The sequence below is a fragment of the Symphalangus syndactylus genome, chromosome 14 (genome assembly GCF_028878055.3).
Source record: "Symphalangus syndactylus isolate Jambi chromosome 14, NHGRI_mSymSyn1-v2.1_pri, whole genome shotgun sequence".
In the NCBI taxonomy this organism is placed as follows: Eukaryota; Metazoa; Chordata; class Mammalia; order Primates; family Hylobatidae; genus Symphalangus; species Symphalangus syndactylus.
This window is the reverse complement of record NC_072436.2, coordinates 78,843,671-78,863,982: the sequence shown is the minus strand read 5'-3', so window position 1 is coordinate 78,863,982 and position 20,312 is coordinate 78,843,671. Positions and strand designations below refer to the sequence as shown.

The 20,312-nt window shown below is 39.1% G+C and overlaps 2 long non-coding RNA genes across 2 annotated transcripts; one reads left to right on the top strand and one right to left on the bottom strand.

The window, feature by feature from the left end:
- Positions 1-358: 358 nt before the first annotated feature.
- LOC134732492 (uncharacterized) lies at positions 359-16,990 on the top strand. The gene is made up of 3 exons (XR_010115728.1): positions 359-1,576; positions 7,772-7,890; positions 16,800-16,990. It is a non-coding gene; the product is annotated as an uncharacterized lncRNA (long non-coding RNA).
- Positions 11,877-19,826, bottom strand: LOC134732491 (uncharacterized). The gene is made up of 2 exons (XR_010115727.1): positions 18,876-19,826; positions 11,877-12,061 (listed from the first exon to the last, which is right to left on the bottom strand). It is a non-coding gene; the product is annotated as an uncharacterized lncRNA (long non-coding RNA).
- Positions 19,827-20,312: the final 486 nt, after the last annotated feature.

Below are 20,312 nucleotides of genomic sequence, written 5' to 3'. Positions count from 1 at the left end.
TGCTGTATCCTAGAGCACCAGGAGGCTAATAATCAGTGCTGGAGTGGGACAGAGAGGATAAAACCAAGTCTTAGAGATAAGTGGCTAGGCAGGCAGTGGCTCTTCTGCCTCATTCCCTCTGCATGAACATTGTGGGGAGGTGGTCTGGGTGATAGCCACCATTTGGAATCTCCCTCCTCCCCCTGACATCTGCAAGGACCCTACTAACATTGCCTCTGTGAGCAGTCACTCAGCAAACCACCACCTCTACTCTGGATCTTTAGTACAAATTTTGATGATTTCTGGGGGTGCTGTAGGGCCATCACGTGCCTTCACAGTAAATGTGCAGGAATCTTTTTTTTTTTTTTTTGCCAGAAAGAGAAGTATTAATAGCAAGACCTCCTCAGCAGCAAAGCCTCATCAAGAAAGAATGAGTTGTGCTCAGGTGTTCCCTTCAAAAGTGCTGGCTCGCTGCTGCTTCTGCACCTCACTTGAGTGGTGAGAATCTTCTGTGAGACAAGCCTCAGTCCTGTCTGCCTGGACACTCACCACCCAGCTGTCTCCATCAGAAAGTCTGGCCCAGGCCCTTTCCTGGGAACCAGAGACCCCTCTGCTCTTCTCCTCCAGACCCTGTGGAATAGTGGGGAAGAGGGGAAGGTGGAACATGAACTCTCTTCCTGCTCCTCCAGGATGCCAAGCCAGCTTCCGCTGCTTTTACTAACCTCACACTCCATCCCCTTCCTCTCCTTTATAAGCCCCTGGGGCCCTTCAAGAAACAAAACAAAACATTTTTTAAAATGTGCAGGTCCATTTTACTTCCACCCTGCCATGTCGCTTCCCTGAAGTAACATGCATAAGCTTCCATCAGCTTGTTGGGGAGGAAGTTTCATCTGCTTGTGGAAAAGACAAGACAAACAAGGGATACAATTTAATATTTTAAAGACATACTATTTAAGGAAATAAAGACACTGATTTACAAAGCCCACTATTTTGGTATAAATTTGTCAACCTAAAATAATCAAAGGACAAGAATCCCATTTTGAAGAGTTTATACCAGTGAAACGCTAGGAATGGCTTTTTATCCTGTTAAGTGTAAGAGTGGAAGAAATAGTGCACTGAATTGAGTTCATCGTCGCAGTTTGCCATTGGAAATCACCTCTCATTTTTCTCTACCTTTATTTTCCACCATTTTTTTACCTCACTTGAATTTTCTAATTTTTCCGCATAGGTTTTTACTCTCATGTGCTTGATGTATGTCCTTGGAGATGTCTTTGAAAATTACATAATGCTGTGCTTTCTTTTATTTTTGAGACAGGGTCATCTCACTTTGTCACCCAGGCTGGAATGCAGTGGCACAATCTCAGTTCACTGCAGCCTCAACTTCTCAGGCTCAAGTGGTCCTTTCACCTCAGCCCCCAAAAAGTAGCTGGGACTACGGGCAGGCGCAACCACGCCTGGCTAATTTTTCTATTTTTGGTAGAGATGGGGTTTCACCATGCTGCCGAGGCTCATATTATACTCCTGGACTCAAGTGGTACACCCTCCTAGGCCTCCCGAAGTGCTGAGATTACAAGTGTGAGCTGCTGCACCCAGCCATGTGCGTATCTTTTAAATATACGTAAGTTATTTATTTATAGATAGCCATCTGCTTCTTAGAATATGCTTAATGTACTTGCACATCATTTTAAGCCTACCAATAGTGCTTTGTATGTATTGTGCACATATGTACACAAATACATATTTCATGTGGAATATATAGTTCATATATGCATATTACATCATGAATTTGTTTATAATAGCTGTTCCATGTCTTATGCATGAAATCTCCAAGTAAAGGGCATCTAAATTCAGTACAATTAGAAGTAGAATAAAATATTGCAAATAAGATCTTTGAAAATGTCCTCTGATAGACTTCTGTGGCTGCTTATCAGGGGAATATACCCAGGATGTGATGGTCAGGACATAAAGTATACACATAATAATTTTCCCTAAGTACTAAGAAAATAATCTCCAAAGGAGTCTGCATCCTTGAAGTAAAACATGAACATGCCCATATCCTCTCATTTTCACTAATGTTTGACATAATCCAAATTTCTAAAATTAATAAACAAATATAAAGTGTTATTTTGTGTCACTTATTAGGCCACTAATATTTCTGAGTTGCTCTTCACATATTTCTAACCCATTAAAGTTTTCTCTACTTTGAATTGCCTCTTCATATTGTTTTCAGAGTCTGCATTTCCCCAGTTTTTTCTAGGTAATATAAGAGTACCTTAAAAAGGAATTATTACTATTGTAGAATGAGTATTATGTGTGTCAAAGGATCCTAGTTTCTTTTTAATATTTATTGAATATTAAATAATAAATATTTAATATTTATTAAATCCCATTTTTCCTTAGAACTCCACATAGTCAGCTGAGAACATTATCATTTATGTAAACACTACGTTTCTTAGCCTCCCTTGCAGGTCACTGTGACCATGGAACTAAATTTGGGAAAGTGAGATGAAGGCACGATTATTTGCCTGTGACTTCCAGGGTCTTTCCTTACAGGAGGGTATCTTTTGTCCTTTCTACTCCTCTTTCATTACTACAGCTTGGATGCACTTATATTTCCTGGAGCTCCAGCAGCTCTATGTGACTATTAGTAAATGAGACATGCCCTAGGTAAAGCTGGGGGAGTGTGGAGTCCCAGTGGCTCATGAAACAGAGCTGCCACACCAAACCCGGATGGCCAAGACTCTGTCTAATTTTGTGTCAGCAAGAAGTATACTAACTTGTTTAGGTGACTGTTATTTGGGAGCTCTTCTGTCACCTTCAATTGAGCCTCTTTTTTTTCACAAAATTATTGTTTATTCAATAAGAACACATTTATCTTGAAATACTTTTTTTAAAACTTTTAAATTCGGGGTACATGTGCAGGATGTGCAGGTTTGTTACATAGGTAAACATGTGTCATAGGAGTTTGTTGTACATATTATTTCATCACCCAGGTATTAAACCTAGTATCCATTAGTTATTTTTCCTGATGCTCTCCCTCTTCCCACCTCCATCCTCTGGTAGGCCCCAGTGTGCATTGTTCCCTTCTATGCATCCATATGTTCTCATCATTTAGCTCCCACTTATGAGTAAGAACATGTGGTATAATATTTGGATTTCTGTTCCTGCATTAGTTTGCTAAGGATAATGGCCTCCAGCTCCATCCATGTCCCTGCAAAGGTCGTGATCTTATTCTTACTTTTTATAACTGCATAGTATTTCGTGGTGTTTATATACCACATTTTCTTTATCCAGTCTATCTTTGATGGGCATTTAGATTGATTCCATGTCTGTGCTATTGTGAATAGTGCTGCAATGGACATATGCATACATATGTCTTTATAATAGAATGATTTACATTCCTTTGGTTATATACCCAGTAATAAGATTGCTGGGGTGAATGTTATTTATTTCTCTAGGTCTTTGAGGAATCATCACACTGTTTTCCACAGTGGTTGAACTAACTTATATTCCCATCAACAGTATAAAAGTGCTCCTTTTTCTCCATAACCTTGCCAGCACCTGTTATTTTTGGACTTTTTAATAATCGCCATTCTGACTGGTCTGAGATAGTATCTCATTGTGGTTTTTAATTTGCATTTCTCTACTGATCAGTGATGTTGAGCTTTTTTTCATATGATTGTTGGCTGCATGTATGTCTTCTTTTGAAAAGTGTCTTTTCATGTCCTTTGCCCACTTTTTAGTGGGGTTGTTTTGAATTTTTCTTTTTTTTTTGAGACGGAGTCTCACTCTTTTGCCCAGGCTGGAGTGCTGTGGTGCAATCTCGGCTCACCGCAACCTCTGCCTCTTGGGTTCAAGCAATTCTTCTGCCTCAGCCTCCCGAGTAGCTGGGATTACAGGCACGTGCCACCACGCCCAGCTAATGTTTATATTTTTACTAGAGACGTAGTTTCATCATGTTGGCCAGGCTGGTCTTGAACTCCTGACCTCAGGTGATCCTCCTGCCTTGGCCTCCCACAGTGCTGTGATTACAGGTGTGAGCCACGATGCCCAGCCAAGTTTCTTACAGATGCTAGATATTAGACCTTTGTTAGATGCATAGTTTTCAAAACTTTTCTCTCATTCTTTAGGTTGTCTGTTTACTCTGTTGATAGTTTCTTTTGCTGTGCAGAAGCTCTTTGGTTTAATTAGATCCCATTTGTCAACTTTGGCTTTTGTTGCAATTGCTTTTGTCATCTTTGTCATGAAATCTTTGCCCTTGTCTATGTTCTGAATGGTATTGCCTAGGCTTTCTTCTAGGATTTTTATAGTTTGGGGTTTTACATTTAAGTCTTTAATTCATCTTGAGCTGATTTTTATATAAGGTGTGAGGCTGGAGTCCAGTTTCAATTTGCACATATGGCTAGCCAGCTTTCCCAGCACCATTTATTAGAGAATCCTTTCTCCATTGCTTGTTTTTGTTGGGTTTGTCAAATATCAGATTGCTGTAGGGGTGTAGTCTTATTTCTGGGTTCTCTATTCTGTTCCATTGGTCTATGTGTCTTTTCTTGCACCAGTGCCATGCTGCTTTGGTTACTGTAGACCTGTAGTATAGTTTGAAGTTGAAGAGCATGATGCCTCCAGATTTTTCTTTTTGCTGAGAATTGCCTTGGCTCTTCAGGCTCTCTTTGGGTTCCACATGAATTTAAAATTTTTTTTTTCTATTTCCGTGAAGAACTTCCTTGGTAGTTTAATGGGAATAGCATCGGATCAATAAATTACTTTGGGCAGTATGGCCATCTTCATAATATTGATTCTTCCTATACATGAGCATGGAATGTTTTTCCATTTGTATCCTCTCTGATTTCTTTGAGCAGTGGTTTGTTGTTCTCTTTGTAAAGGTCCTTCACTTCCCTCATTACCTGAATTACTAGGTACTTTATTCTTCTTGTAGCAATTGTGAGTGGGAGCTCACTCATGATTTGGCTCTCAGCTTGATTGTTGTTGGTGTATAGAAATGCTATAACAATTTTCGCACATTAATTTTGTAACTTGAGACCTTGCTGAAGTTGCTTATCAGCTTAAGAAGCTTTGGAGGCTGGGAGCGGTGGCTCATGCCTGTAATCCCAGCACTTTGGGAGGCTGAGGCGGGTGGATCATGAGGTCAGGTGACCAAGACCATCCTGGCTAACATAGTGAAACCCCGTCTCTACTAAAAATACAAAAAATTAGCCAGATGTCGTGGCACACACCTATAGTAGCAGCTACTCAGGAGGCTGAGGCAGGAGAATCGCTTGAACCCAGGAGGCAGAGGTTGCAGTGAGCCAAGATTGTGCCACTGCACTCCAGCCTGAGCGACACAGCAAGACTCCATCTCTAAATAAATAAATAAATAAATAAATAGCTTTGGGGCTGAGATCATGGGGTCAAACAGGGATAGTTTGACTTCCTCTCTTCCTACTCGAATACACTTTATTTCTTTCTCTTGCCTAATTGCCCTGGCCAGAACTTCCAATACTATGTTGAATAGGAGTGGTGACAGAGGGCATCCTTGTCTTGTGTCAGTTTTCAAGGGGAGTGCTTCCAGCTTTTGCCCATTCAGTATGATATTGGCTGTGGGTTTGTCATATATGGCTCTGATTATTTTGAGGTACATTCCTTCAATACATAGTTTATTGAGAGTTTTTAACATGAAGGTTGTTCAATTTTATCAAAGCATTTTCTGCATCTATTAACATAATCATGTGGCTTTTGTCTTTAGTTCTGTTTATGTGATGAATCACATTTATTGATTTGTGTACGTTGAACCAACCTTGCATCCCAGGGATGAAGCCTACTTGATCACAGTGGATAAGCTTTTTGATGTACTGCTGGATTCGGTTTGCCAATATTTTATTGAGGATTTTTGCATCAATGTTCATCAAGCATATTGGCCTGAAGTTTTCTTTTTTTGTTGTATCTGTGCCTGGTTTTGGTATCAGGATGATGTTGGCCTCATACAACATTAGGAAGGGACTTTCAATTGTTTTGGAATAGTTTCAGCAGGAATGGTACCAGCTCTTCTTTGTACATTTGGTAGAATTGAGCTATGAATCCATCTGGTACTGGGCTTTTTTTTTTTTTTGGTTGGTAGGCTATTTATTACTGCCTCAATTTCAGAACTCATTGGTCTGTTCAGGGATTCAATGGTTCAATCTTGGGAGGGTGTATGTGTCCAGGAATTTATCCATTTCTTCTAGATTTTCTAGTTTATGTGCATAGAGATGTTTATAATATTCTCAGATGGTTGTATTTCTGTGGGGTCAGTGGTAATATCACCCTTATTATTTCTGATTGTGTTTATTTGAATCTTCTCTCTTTTCTTCCTTATTAGTCTAGCTAGTGGTCAATCTATTTTATTACTTTTTTTCAAGAAACCAGCTCTTCGATTCATTGATCTTTTGAATTTGTGGGTGTGCGTGTCTATCTTCTTCAGTTCAACTCTTATTTTGGTTGATTCTTGTCTTCTAGATTTGAGGTTTGTTTGCTCTTGCTTCTCTAGTTCTTTTAGTTGTGATGTTATGTTGTTAACTTGAGATTTTTCTAGCTTTTGAATAAGGTCATTTAGAGGAATAATTTCCCTCTTAACATTGCCTCAACTGTGTCCCAGAGATTCTGGCACATTGTCTCTTTGTTCTCATTGGTTTCAAAGAACTTCTTGATTTCTGCCTTAATTTCATTATTTACCCAGGAGTCATTCAGAAGTAGGCTGTTCAATTTCCATGTAGTTGTGGGACACTTCTGAGCTTCACGAGCTCTTGTAAAGCAGATCTAGTGGTAACAAATTTTCTCAGCATTTGCTTGTCTGAAAAGGAGCTTATTTCTCCTTTGCTTATGAAGCTTAGTTTGGCTGGATATGAAATTCTGGTTTGGAGTTTATTTTCACACATTCACTCGTCACTTCCCTGGGCAGGTGAAGGGGTTCCCCGTGGCTCTGTGTCGCTTCTGGGTGGGCTGTCACCCTGCCCTGCTTTTTTCCATTCTCCATGGGTGGAGCTGTTTTCCTGATCAGTTCCAATGTGAGTACTTGGATATTTCAGTTGAAGGTGCTGTATTTACTCATCGCTTTCATTCTTCTGAGAGCCATGCACCATAGCTGCTTCTAGTTGGCCATGTTGGCCCCCTTCTGGCTGAGCCTAATTCTATGTAATAGACGCTGTACATAGATATGCCCTATAAACACAGATTATAGAGAAGGATCATACATGGCACGTGCAATATGGCTTTGCATGTGTCATGCATTAATGAAAATTATTCTGTTTTTTACTTCAGGGTATCTTGATTATAGTGTTTCATATGTGTTTCTATTTTTCTCTGTATCACAATTTTAGATAATTGAATGGACTGCTGGGCTAGACCTGGAAAATTCTTCTGCCAAGTGTACTGTATGTCTAGGTTCATGTCACTGTGTGATATCGGTGTCCTTGTGACAACTGTGGGGGGATATAAGAGCAACAGTGAAATAGTCATCTCTCACAGCTGGCATGTATATTCCTATAAATTTACGTGAACAGGAAAATAGGCACAAATTGGAACCATGGGATTCAAAAAATGGTCTCTTAAATGAAGTCACAGAAACTACGTGGAAATGTAATTTAAAATGTTGAACTCTGTCCTCAGTTGTATGCACCTCTGCACAACAGGTCTATCTTCTGGAAGGCAATGTATTTCTTCTCACATTTTTTTCCTTCTGTCTTCTCAAAAGCTTCATGTGAAAGCAGAAGACTCATGAGAAGACATCTAGAGACTGGCACTAAAGTACTTTTCTCCACAGGAATGTCACCCAGGCACTACATCCAGGAGTCTCAGGTGCCACTGGGTTCCCATCCTCAGCGTGGCAGAGCTGGGAGAAGGCACGCAGCATTCAAATTTCCTTCAAGTCACTTGCTTAAGGTATACATTGAAGGTTCAATCTAAATTGGAAATCTTTTTTTTTGTTGTTTTTTACAATTAGCACTTTATTTTTTGTTTTTTTAAATATATATATTTTTTATTATACTTTAAGTTCTAGGGTACATGTGCACAACGTGCAGGTTTGTTACATATGTATACATGTGCCATGTTGGTGTGCTGCACCCATTAACTCGTCATTTACATTAGGTATATCTCCTAATGCTATCCCTCCCCCATACCCCCACCCCACAACAGGACCCAGTGTGTGATGTTCCCCTTCCTGTGTCCAAGTGTTCTCATTGTTCAATTCCCACCTAAGAGTGAGAACATGCAGTGTTTGGTTTTTTTTCCTTGCAATAGTTTGCTGAGAATGATGGTTTCCAGCTTCATCTATGTCCCTACAAAGGACATGAACTCATCATTTTTTATGGCTGCATAGTATTCCATGGTGTATATGTGCCACATTTTCTTAATCCAGTCTATCATTGATGGACATTTGGGTTGGTTCCAAGTCTTTGCTATTGTGAATAGTGCCACAATAAACATACGTGTGCATGTGTCTTTATAGCAGCATGATTTATAATCCTTTGAGTATATACCCAGTAATGGGATGGCTGGGTCAAATGGTATTTCTAGTTCTAGATTCTTGAGGAATCACCACACTGACTTCCACAATGGTTGAATTAGTTTACAGTCCCACCAACAGTGTAAAAGTGTTCCTATTTCTCCACATCCTCTCCAACACCTGTTGTTTCCTGACTTTTTAATGATGGCCATTCTAACTGGTGTGAGATGGTATCTCATTGTGGTTTTGATTTGCATTTCTCTTATGGCCAGTGATGATGAGCATTTTTTCATGTGTCTGTTGGCTGCATAAATGTCTTCTTTTGAGAAGTGTCTGTTCATATCCTTTGCCCACTTTTTGATAGGGTTTTTTTTTCTTGTAAATTTGTTTGAGTTCATTGTAGATTCTGGATATTAGCCCTTTGTCAGATGAGTAGGTTGCAAAAATTTTCTCCCATTCTGTAGGTTGCCTGTTCACTCTGATAGTAGTTTCTTTTGCTGTGCAGAAGCTCTTTAGTTTAATTAGATCCCATTTGTCAATTTTGGCTTTTGTTGCCATTGCTTTTGGTGTTTCAGACATGAAGTCCTTGCCCATGCCTATGTCCTGAATGGTATTGCCTAAGTTTTCTTCTAGGGTTTTTATAGTTTTAGGTCTAACATTTAAGTCTTTAATCCATCTTGGATTAATTTTTATATAAGGTGTCAGGAAGGGATCCAGTTTCAGCTTTCTACATATGGCTAGCCGGTTTTCCCAGCACCATTTATTAAATAGGGAATCCTTTCCCCATTTCTTGTTTTTGTCAGGTTTGTCAAAGATCAGATGGTTGTAGATGTGTGGTATTATTTCTGAGGGCTCTGTTCTGTTCCATTGGTCTATATCTCTGATTGGACGTATCTCAAAATAATAAGAGCTATTTATGACAAACCCACAGCCAATATCATACTGAATGGACAAAAACTAGAAGCATTCCCTTTGAAAACTGGCACAAGACAGGGATGCCCTCTCTTACCACTCCTATTCAACGTAGTGTTGGAAGTTCTGGCCAGGGCAATCAGGCAGGAGAAAGAAATAAAGGCTATTCAATTAGGAAAAGAGGAAGTCAAATTGTCCCTGTTTGCAGATGACATGATTGTATATCTAGAAAACCCCATCATCTCAGCCCAAAATCTCCTTAAGCTGATCAGCAACTTCAGCAAAGTCTCAGGATACAAAATCAATGTGCAAAAATCACAAGCATTCTTATACACCAATAACAGACAAACAGAGAGCCAAATCATGAGTGAATGCCCACTCACAATTGCTTCACAAAGAATAAAATACCTAGGAATCCAACTCACAAGGGATGTGAAGGACCTCTTCGAGGAGAACTACAAACCACTGCTCAATGAAATAAAAGAGGACACAAACAAATGGAAGAACATTCCATGCTCATGGATAGGAAGAATCAATATTGTGAAAATAGCCATACTGCCCAAGGTAATTTATAGATTCAATGCCATCCCCATCAAGCTACCAATGACTTTCTTCACAGAATTGGGAAAAACTACTTTAAAGTTCATATGGAACCAAAAAAGAGCCTGCGTTGCCAAGTCAATCCTAAGCCAAAAGAACAAAGCTGGAGGCATCGCGCTACCTGACTTCAAACTATACTACAAGGCTACAGTAACCAAAACAGCATGGTACTGGTACCAAAACAGAGATAAATTGGAAATCTAACAGAAGCATTTAGAACTACATATCAAAAGCCCAAGTCACTTTTAGATATTTGAGAATGTGTACAAACCATATGGGTCTATTTTCCCCAAACGTATGTTTTTTGCAGTAGTGGTTAGGAGTATTCTTTTGTGAGATGGTATTTTTCTTAACCAACCACCATTTAGATTCTTAGTTCTCTTAACTTTTAGGTTAACAACTCAATACATCTTCCAAGTGTTCCTCATATACTTTTTATGGTTTGACTATTTAGGTGGTGCCTATGGCCCATTTAAACTCTGAGACTCTGATGTGTATCCATCTGGTTAGAGTACGTATGAGTAAAGCCAAGGTCAGTCAATGACTTGACCTCACTACCTTTTCCAAAATTTCTAGTTCTAACATTGGCTAGCAAATTTGAATGCTTGTCAGACAAATACCTCAGAGTCCTTGCCCTGCTAATGCAGTCATTATTAATAGTGAAAATTACACTGTGTTGCCTTATTTAATGATGTTAACTGAGTAAACATTTATAGGGCACCTATTCTGGGAAAGATTAAAAATATGCAAAGTGATAATAAATGGTCTGTCTTAAGAAGCTTAAGAGGAAATATGACATATTAACAAGTTGCCATGAATTAAGGCATCATATATAATAATACAATAAGAGAGCATAAACTATTTTAATAAACATGTTCTACAAAACGGAGCATTTGGATCCTGAAAGGGGGCTAGAATTTAAAAGTATGAGTTGAGAGAAAAAGCATTCCAGTCAGAGGTACCAGCAGAAAAAGTAGCTCTGAGATAGGCATTGGAATTATCAAATATATTTTTCTTCAGATTTTATGAAAGTATGCTTATCCATGAATGCTGAAGTATGCTGAAAGTATGCTTATCTATATCAACATTTTGTTAAAGAGTTACCCAAGCTCAGAAAGTATAGCTAGGGAATTTTTAGTTTATATTCTTTGATTTTACCATGGATCTGAATTTCTGTTATTTAATTGTTTAAATAGTTACTTTAATTTTTGTGTTAAAGATAACACATTATAGAATATCTAATTTACTTATCACCTTCAGGAAAATCAAATAAGCATTTGTGAAGTATCAACTATTTTCTCTGCAGTGGTGCTTTTCAAACTACCCAGAGGGAAAGACTTTTATTTTTTTGTAAAATGTAAAATATTGTGGCAATGTCAGATTGCTATAAAAGGTTTTCACATCTGTACTTCCAGGTACTGCACAATTAGTTTACAGATTAGTACCAGTGGTCTTAGTATAATGTGAGTAGCTACAGTAAGTAAGGAGTTGATACAAAAGAAATACAGCATATTGTCACCATCATTGGTATAAGAATGTTGTGGGGAGGACTAGGCTTACCTATGTAACCAGTGGAAAATGCAGCATATGGTACAATTACTAAAGATAAATATAGACATAAAGAAGAGCGATGATAAAAGCTGTTCTGGACCCCAGTTAAAATCTTTGGGGTTACTGCTTAACTCTCTGGACTCACAGCCCCTACCTACCATCCCCAGTGTGCAGTTTCACTCATGGAAAAAAAGTTTCTATACCAGCAGCTGAGGATGCATTTACTCTATGTTCAGCCCACTCAAAATACAGTTCTGTAATCAGAATACAAAAGCAACCACCACCACCAACATCAGCCCAACTTTCATTACTGTGTTTCATTTAATGCTGAAATCATACAATGATTAGAACATGGAACTTTGTTTGAAGAAGTATATTCAATAAATTTTGTCTTTAAAACAGAGCTCTTGACTTATAAGGTATAAAAAGTAATTACAATGAAATATTCTTCAGTAAATCTGACACTTTGGGATTCCAGACAAAAGGATCGCTTGGGGGCCAAGAGTTCAAGACTAGCCTGGTCAACACAGTGAGATTCTATCTCTGAAAAAAAAAAAAAAAAAGAACAAAAACCAAAAGTTAAACAAATCAATAAATCTGAGATGCACTGGTATAATTCACTGGCTTGCCCAGTTGGTACTCTCTTAGCCATGGCTATTCCTGATGACTAACTAGCAGTAAAAGCCAGGAAATTATGGAGGTCTGAGGAGTCCCCTCTCAAGGTGAAGTTTTCCCATTATTTACACTTAAGAAAAAATTAATGTGAGATTGGATTTTAAACGTCCCCATTAAAAACAGAAGAGTGGAGGAAAAACGTGGGCGGGGAGGGAGAGAGAGATCTGAATAAAACATTTACTTTACCATTTATCTTTTAAAATGACATGGAATGCCAATTCCAAAATCACTTAATTTTTAGAACCACTGCAATCTAAACACTGTCATCAGAAACATGCTAAGTGTTGGTTCACTGTGGTAGGTCTCCCATCTTACTTATATTTTCACTGTATTAAACTTGACCCTTGCATGGGTTTACCCTCCAGCCTGTGGGCCTTCACTAACCAGGACCCTATATCTATCCGCATGTTTTGCTCTCCACTTTCTTTGCCATTCACTGGCCCCTTCTTTAGTGTTTGGTCTTCAGGTCGCCACTTTCCTTTTTAGCTAATTCCATTACTCTGATTTTCTCTGTTCCTTTAGCTACCCTATCCTAGAACAACTCTCCCAGGGATGAAAATGGGGACTTCAAAATTGAGAAATAAAAGGGAAGATGTTACGACAACCTTCCTATCTTATTTTTTGGTAAATTCACTCTTTCCCTGTCTCTATCTCTCTCTCTCTCTCTCTCACACACACACACACACACACACACACACACACACACACACACAGAAATTTACAGGGTAAGAGAGATTAGGAAGATAAATTTGGTGGTAGAGTCAAGAAGAGGTTGAAGAGGTGCTAATATTAAAAGAGAGATTTGAATAAAATGTTTTTAGAATTCATAGGTATTATAATATTCTATTGTAAAATGCTATTGGTTAAAATTATCTTTGTATGGGCAAACTGAGTCTCTGTCTCCAATTGTCTGTGAACAATTATTCAGTTCACTAAACCTCAGCACCTCATCTGTGGAATGAGCACCATAGTAACTCCTGTCATAAAGGTTAAATAATTTTGTAAAGGACAGATTACAAAGTATATATAAAGTACTTGATTTTTTTGTTATTAAAATACTTATAATGTCTGTAATATTTTTAAAGTAAAGAGGTATAATGATTTATACCTCTGTTTATTCTAGAAACTGATTCTTAGTTGAGCTTGGAGGTTTTTCAACTTTTCTTTCAAATATTGAGATAAGTAACATTGATCTATCTATTTATCTATCATTTTGAGATAGGATCCTACTTTGTCACCCAGGCTGAAGTGTAGTGGCCTTTGTCTTCCAGGCTCAAGTGATCCTCCTACCTCATCCTCCCAAATATCTGCGACTACCAGTGTGTGACACCACCCCCAGCTAATGTTTTTGATTTTTTGTAGAGATGAGGTCTCACTATGCTGACAAAGCTGGTTTTGAACTCAAGCAGTCCTCGTGTCTTGGCCTCCCAAAATGCTGAGATTACAGGCATAAGCCACTGTGCCTGGCCTTTTATTTTATGTAGATCACCATCCCTTACTGAGTATCACATAACTGTTATTATAAATCTTGAATAAGAGATTACATGTTTTGGCCAGGCATGGTGGCTCATGCCTGTAATCCCAGCACTTTTGGAGGCCAAGGTGGGCAGATCACCTGAGGTCAGGAATTCGAGACCAGCCTAGCCAAAATGGTGAAACCCCATCTCTACTCAAAATACAAAAAAAAAAATTAGCCAGGTATGGTGGCACATGCCTGAGTAGTCCCAGCTACTGGGGAGGCTGAAGCAGAAGAATTGCTTGAACTCAGAGGGCAGAAGTTGCAGTGAGCTGAGACCATCCCACTGCACTCCAGCCTGGGCAAATGAGTGAGAATCCATCTTAAAAAAAAAAAAAGATTCCATATTTTATACAGTATTCCAAAACCAAAAACAACAGTATGCTTTGCTTTTCATTACCATGAATCTACAAGTTATTAAGCTTTCAGTACTGCAAATATTGTCATGTATTAACAGTTTGACTTGAAAATAAGTGTAATTTCTACTAAAAATAGAAAAGAAAAGCCTTGTCTTTAGAAGCTTCCAAGGAACATTATAATAGAAGTTATACTTTCCACAATTTGGGTTCAATTGATATATTGCAATTGATTTAAATAAATTTTAATTTTTGAACACTTTAAGGTTTACAGAAACATTGTGAAAATAGTATAATATTCCTGGTAAGTACCCAAACTCTGCTTTCTCTATTACTAACATTTTATATTAGTGTGGTGTATTCATTACAATTAAGGCATCAATATTGTTATATTATTATTATCTAAAGACCACACTTATTTAGAATTCCTCAGTTTTTATTTAGTTTCCATTTTCTGTTCTAGTATACATCCTAGAATCTCATATTACATTTAGTCATTGTGAGAGACTTACTCCAAGTCAGTAAGTCAATGGTTTTGGTGGAAAAAAGTCAGTAAGTGCTGAAACAGGGGATATTAAAAAAGGAATATTAAAAAGAACCAGGGGATATTAAAAAAGGAATATTAAAAAAGAACCAACATAGATTGCAAAAGAAGACTCAAAGCTTCCAGAATGATTTTCTTTCTATCTAAAATCATTTTCTATCTTTCATCCTATCAGCACTCGTAAATTACACACACTCATAACCTGCCACAAATTACTGGCAGATTGTGAAGGGGGAGCAGGCATGTCACATAGTGAAAGCAGGAACAAGAGAGTGAGGGGGGAGATACCACACACTTTTAAACAACCAGATCTTGCGAGAGCTCATCTGCTATCATGAGGAGTACCAAGGAGATAGTACTAAACCATTCATGAGAAATCCACCCTGGTAATCCAGTCACCTCCCTCCAGACCCCACCTACAACACTGGGGATTAAGTTCAACATGAGATTTGGGTGAGGACACAGATCCAAACTATATCACAGGGGTTTCCCTATGTTGCTTAGGCTGGTCTCAAACTCCTGGCCTCAAGTGATCTTCCTGCCTCAACCTTCCAACGTGCTGGAATTAGAGGTATCAGCCACCATGCTCAGCCAGAAATTTCTTTCTCAAGGGGCTTTTCATCTCACTTGAAATTTTAGTTTAGGGATCTCCCAACTTACAAAGGGTTTATGTTCCAAAATTTTGTTTCTAAGTCAGGTAGGCTCACTTTCCTACAGAAAATGAGAAGAAGCCAGTCCCAAAGCAAGCAATAAAAGCCTGTTGCCTCACAAGTGAACTATGATGTTGCTAAATCCATCAGGAGTAGTTTTACTTTTGCTCTTTGTTGAATGGGCTACTGTGGGCCTGTGGGGGCACCTAACCACCATTTATGTTATTTCTTTGAAGCAGGTCATGCTGTCGTGTGTGGTCAAAAGAGAATTAGTGATGATAATGGAGCTTTCTCTGCCTCTCTCCCTCTTGACTGCCAAGGTCCAGGGAAGTTCACATCTACAGTGGTCATGGGCTGGCCAAGTAGATCCCCACCAGGTGCTGGATAATACCTGTGAACTACTGGCTAGCATCTATTCTGAAAACCTAGCTTCTGGTTTGCTTGTTTATTCACCAGTATCTCACATAATTTTCTTATGACCATCTGGCACCTAATATAGATCCCAAAAGAGTTTAAGAGGATTTACCCTTTAGGCAAAAAATACTGGCAGTGTTTATAATCCCCTCAAAAAGACAGAGGGAGAAAAAAAGAAAGAAGAAATGTTTTTAAAGGAAGAGATAACACCATGTAACTAGAAATAACTTTCTATATCGGACTGAAAATAAATTTTTGTTTTTTCTTTATTTTGGTTCATTTGGTAAGCTAACGAACTGGAAGAAAATAACTAGTTTTAACTAAACAACTCTAAAAGATTTCAGAATTTGAAAACTTAGAGTTATGAATAGATTTGATTAATTTAGCCCCAAAACTATCAAAAGAAGTATATAAAATATTAATAGTCAATTTTCCACCAAAACCATTGAGCTATAGAATTCCAGATATCAAAATTCTAAGTAAATGTTCTGTTTTAGAATCAAATCATATACTAGGCTGAAATTAAATCAAATACCATTACTGAGTATTGTTATTAGGATAAACATCTTTCCATACTTTGGTGAAATTAGAAATACTCTTGCAGAAGTGTTTTCATCTCTCTCACCCAGAAAAAGTAAATAATGACCTTCTTCTTTCTTCCACTTAATGTAAAATCCTACATTTACATATATTGTGTCATCCCTTGTTTTGTGATTATTTGCTTACAGATTTTCTCTAGGTGCTCTCTAAGCAAAGAGAACAGGGTACTGGTTAAGATTGTAGATTTAGGGGATCACTGATCTAGGTCCTAAATTTGATTCCTCACCTGCTAAGCCTGCAAGTGCAACTTATTTAAATTCTCTGAAGGTTAAATGTTTCATCTAAATACGGATAATAATAAACACCTATATCATAGAGTTGTTTGAGATTAAATGAGATAATACATGTAAAATTATGTGCCTGGAATACAGCAAGATTGTTGTTGTTGATGATGATGATGATGACAATGTTTTTCTATCCCCAGTGTACAACTGCTTGAACATATTAGATAATCAATACATGTTTCTTGAACTGAGATCAATTTCCCCATGTTGTCTGCCTGATGAAGCCCTACATTTTCTTCTAGAGGAGATGACATTTGAGCAAGATCTTAAAGAAAATCAGATGCCTTCACCTGACCACTGCTTGGTGATCCCATGGCACTTTGTACATCTCTCCATTAGCTCTCATCTCACCAGCCCATAATTATTGTATGTGCTGCCTTCTGAAGCTTGCAGCTGGCTACATCAGGTAGAATAAAATCATCCTTTCATAAAATAGTGACCTCCTTTTTTATTTGCATTTCCAAAGCCAAACATGATAGGTAGACAATAAATGTTTGCTCCTGGGCTGCGCTAAAGGCATCTATAACCACTAAGCCCAAAGAGTTTGGTGTCCCTTCAAAAGGAAGGAGCCAGTGTTTATATCACTTTTTCTCAACCTTCAAGTCTCCATTCAAAGCCCACCTCCAGCATGAGGCACTATCTAGTCCAATCCACAGTGATCGTTCCCTTTCTAAGTCCTTCTAGGAAATCAGACACAGTCATTTGAGGTGTGCGTTAGTGATCTTTCCTCAGATGCCCTGTGAGCTCTTTTGCACAGTACCAAGGCATGTAATAGGCAGGAAACGTATTTAATTGCTTGGCTTAGTTCTAGTTTTCAATGTGTACTTCTCCAGAATTATCCGATTAACCCTAACTTGAGAAGATAGGCAAATTGGATTTGCACACCCTGGAGTCAATTCCTGATAGCCCTGGGGGTGTGAATGAACAGAGGTCTTCTTGCTGGCTTCTGGAACAGTATCTCTCTTTGGCCAGCACCCAATTTTTGGAACCATTATGAGCACACAAAAACAGCATTTTACACAAATCAAAAAATAGCTCCCAACCATGTCTTTGTGGCATTGTTAAACAACAGTAAATTGTACTTTGAGTTCTATTTCCTCTAATTAAATGAAATGAGAAGTGGGCTCAAGTTCCCCAGAAAGAGACTGGAGGGAACCACAATCTTTCCTGTGATTAGATACACCACTAAGGAAACCTGACCCTGAGCAACTGAAAGCTGCCTATTCTCATTAAGAAGAGCTACAGACTGACCCTTTTCAAAGACTAGTAACTGGACACTTACTTCTTTCACAAATTATCTTCTTTTCCCTTTTTCATACCAGGAATTCTCAGGGATTATAATCCTCATCAACATAACAAGCCTCCAAAGTCGTATTTTTTAACTTTTTGAAATGCCCTCCCACCTAACTACCCCATTTGACACTTGCAGCCATCCTCTAGAGAGGCAGACAAGATCGACCATCTCACTTTACAGAAGTGCAAAGAGTAGCTGGCCTAATGCCACAGCCAATGAACAGATGAAGGAGGCCTACAACCATCCAGTCTTCCCTACTTCTCCTCACTCCTCCCCTCTGACCTCCTTATGTCACCACTGACCAATGGATCACTGTGTGGCCGCTCAGCATCTTCCTATGCTGTGTCAGGCAAGAAAACTTCTGGAAAGAGAGCATCTCATGTTTATTAAGGAGACTGTGTGTCCTTGTAGAAAGTCCTGCCATGCACAACCCCAGTCTTAACTGATGTGTTTCACCATACTAAAGGCAAGTTGCCATCTAACATAGTTGAAGGGGAGCCAGTTGTGGTGATCTTTGTTCCTGCTGAAATATGGAAAGTAAATGAGGAAATGAGCTCATTTTCAAAGAAAATGAACATTCATATGAAAGAAATAGGAGCAAAGTCACAGGAGGGAAACAAAGCTTAGGGCTGGTGTGAGATACACAGGGTGTTAGCCCCACAAACAGTGCTGCTGGGCCAAGTTAACTCCCTGTTTTTCCCTATATATGTGATGTGGAAAAGCTATTTATAAAATGTGTTTAAATGTTTAGGACCAAATAAATCAACATTGTTGGGAAACATTGACTCTGATCAGAACTCATTTCCTTGCCCTAGTCCAATCAAAATGAAGAATATCAGGATGATTCGAGACCAGGAATACTACAGATGTCCAACACTTCCGCCTGGAATCCCCAAAGAGGCCCGCTTTTAGCCTCCATACTGGTTGGTGACCTGGCATGACAGAAATGACAGGAATCTCAGAAGACTGGCCTCATGAATAATCTTCAGTATCAATGTAACAAAGCAAGCCTTCTAGAAATTACCTGACTCTGCAGTTCACTCTGCTGCTTCAGGTGAAAATTTTCAGGTCTGTCTGCCACTGTAGTGAAGGACTGCTTTGAGTAGTGTCTGTGGAGAAACTTTTTAAAGGACATAGTTAAAATACTGTGCTACAAACCAACTCTTGAACACCAGTTGTTTTGTCCTACCTGTCTGTGACAGTGAAAGACGGCTGTGCTCTTGGCAAAGGTCATCTCTCTGTCATGATTCTGGATCTCCTTTTCTTCTCCTGATTATCTGTCACTCAGTTATCCCCACTCTCTTCCACAACTTTAACCTCAGCTTCTCTATTCTAGGAGACTCTTCTCGTAGGCTCAAGGCTCTCCTACCCTCCATCATTCCTCCCTCTACCCCACACAGCCAGCATGTGTCCAGCTAGTCTATCCTTCAGCCAAACTTCCTTAAAAAGAGGCCTTACCTCACTGTCCCTACCCATCTCCTCTCTGACTCACTTCTTAACTCCATGACTGAGTTCTGGTTTCTTTCCCTTGCCTGTTGTGACTTCCTATGGACACAGCCAAAAACCATCACATAGTCCTGTTGTATGGCATCCCCTCCATCTTGAAATGTCCTCTCCCTCAGTTCCTATATGTTACCACACACGCCTGCCTTGGCTTCTCCCTCTAGTTGTTCCTTCTCTGTCTTCTGTGGGCTTCTTATTGTCTGCTCACTCCTTCTTCAGTGTCCTCACATGGGCTTCCTTCCCTTCTCAGCTGATGCCATCACCTGGGGAATCACAGTTACTCAGCAGCACTGGGGCCTCTCTATCTCTATGCTGGTCATGCCTATGTGTGAGCTGCAGACCCAGTTGAATTTCCGTTTGTGCATCCCATGCCCAGCCCACCCTCCACCAGTCTCGAATGCAGCTGTTCAGCCCTACCCCAGTCCTCAGACAAGTTCCTCTCCCTGGATCCTCTTTTTCCTTCATGAGTGCCCAGTTGCCCAAGTCAAAAACCTGGGAGTGATATAAACTCCCCACACATCCAGTTAGTCACTCATCAACTCTATTGATTCTGTCTGCTAAATATATCTCAATTATATTAACTTAAACATATGCATATATTCTTCTTCACTGCATTTTTAATTGTGGGCTGCACTTACCTTTCAGATAACAACAACACTGGCCCCTCTTGCCCTTCTAGTCGGAAGTGCCAAAATGATGAGAGCTAGCCATGACAAACCCACAGCCAACATTACACTGAATGTGCAAAACTGGAAGGGCATCCAAATAGAGGAAGGAAGAGAGGAATAGATAGGAAGTCAAACTGTCTCTGTTTACAGATGACATGATTCTATATCTAGAAAACCCCATAGTCTTGGCCCCAAAGCTTCTTCTGCTGATAAACTTTAGCAAAGTCTTAGCATACAAAATCAATGTGCAAAAATTACTAGCAGGCCTATATATCAAGTCAAGCAGAGAG